Source organism: Myotis brandtii, unplaced genomic scaffold, assembly GCF_000412655.1.
Source record: "Myotis brandtii unplaced genomic scaffold, ASM41265v1 scaffold794, whole genome shotgun sequence".
NCBI classification, from domain to species: domain Eukaryota; kingdom Metazoa; phylum Chordata; class Mammalia; order Chiroptera; family Vespertilionidae; genus Myotis; species Myotis brandtii.
This window is the reverse complement of record NW_005371198.1, coordinates 156,831-158,643: the sequence shown is the minus strand read 5'-3', so window position 1 is coordinate 158,643 and position 1,813 is coordinate 156,831. Positions and strand designations below refer to the sequence as shown.

The 1,813-nt window shown below is 39.3% G+C and overlaps 1 pseudogene; it reads right to left on the bottom strand.

The window, feature by feature from the left end:
- Positions 1–738: 738 nt before the first annotated feature.
- On the bottom strand, positions 739–1,135 carry LOC102253969 (annotated as a pseudogene).
- Positions 1,136–1,813: the final 678 nt, after the last annotated feature.

The following is a 1,813-nucleotide window of genomic DNA, read 5'->3' as shown; positions in this document are numbered from 1 at the left end:
GAAATCACTCACAATCCTTAATTAAAGCATACGTTAACCATGTTCAACAAAGATCATCTTTTTAAGTCTGTGGAGAAATACAACAGTGCTTTCTCTCTCTGCCAAACTCTAGTCTTAATACTTTCTGCTTTTATAACAGGGATCAACTCAATGGCAAAGACCTAAGTAGTTATAAAAACATTACCAGGTACTTCAGGTTGCTATTGTAGCAAATGTCACTGGGAACCTTTTCTTCTATTACTGCAATACTTACTCAAGCCAGGTTTGGCATGTGGATTCATTTAGTTTAATTCATTAAGATTTAAATTGGCCACTCACTCTGAGAAAGGTGCTAGGCTAGAAACTTTGGAAAATAAAGGATTTATAATGTTCTTGGTCCCACATTCTAGGGCACTTCTTATTTCAACACATTTCTTGCCTCAAATGTTAACAAATGTTTTTACTCCAAGTTGCCCTGTCAGGTTCTTCTATGCACAAACCTCAAGGGATCACTAAATCTGTGTATTTCAATCTGTTGTTCTTTTTTTTTAATCAGTCACAGACCTTGATAGGAATTATGTCATAAGTCTACACAATTGCTTCTTTTTTTTTCCTTATTAACACCATATTTCTTTGTCTTCCTTCTATCAAATCCTGAGCCAACCACTTTCCTAGGTTGCCTTGGTAGGTATAGAAAAAGGAATGTACAGGACAGACAAGACATGGGAGAAACAACTATGGGAAGTGGAGAGGATTCCTTCACATGGCAAAGAGGATGAGAAAGGTCACTATCAGGCCGAAGAGCTCCATGGCCTTTGAGAGGGCAAAGCCCAGAATGGTGTGGGAGGAGAGCTGTTGATTCAGAGAAGGGTCCCTGGCATAACCAATGATGAGGCTCCCAAAACAGGCCCAGAGCCTGCCACCCATACTGTGGTAGCCTCAGCCCCAGTAAACTTGGCTGCTGTGTTGATATGCCTTGAAATAGCTCTGGTTTGGAAGCAGCGGCTAGAAATAAGAGTGGTCAGGTGCTGAGGCCCTCATGTGTTAGTGTCTCCCATTGTTTCAGTACCACTGTAGACTGTGACCAGCTCAGCAGCTGAGAGGTACTGACCAAGGAGGAGGTGGAGACCAACTTGGCACAGGTGTACATTTTTAGGGGATGAAGGGCTCTGGCAGAGAAGACAGAGCTACACAATAGCTTCTATTAAAATATTTACACTATTCCTAGCCTAAATAGCATGTGAATATAGTCATTCTTCTAAGCTGACGTTTCTTGGGATATAGTACTTAAGAAATCACACTTAAATTACATTTCAAACACATAGTAAGTATATTTATAGAGGAATGAACAGGAAGATTGGAGGATGATGACAAAGTTGTTTGTAATTACCAGAATAATTATACCACAGTAGCAACCCATTGCATGTTTTAGAAAATCTCTAAGAACATATGTATTAAAATACCTATTAGAAAAATAAAGGCATAATAAGTATCTTAATCAACTTGGGCTGCCTAACAAAATATTATGTATGAGGAACATAAGCAACAGAAATTTATTTCTGACAGTGCTGGAGGCTGGAAAGTCCAAGGTCAGGATGCCAACATGGTAAGTTTTTGGAAAGAGCTCTCTCTTCCTGGCTTGTAAATGGCAGCCTTCTCACTGTGTTGTGCATGGTGGAGAGAGAACGCTCTGGCATTTCTTCCTCTTTTTATAAGATACTACTTAGTGTATTAGGGACCTACTTTATGACTTAATTTAACCTTTATTTAACCTTTATTACTTCCTCACAGGCTCTATCTTCAAATATAGCCACATTTGGAATTAGGGCTTCAA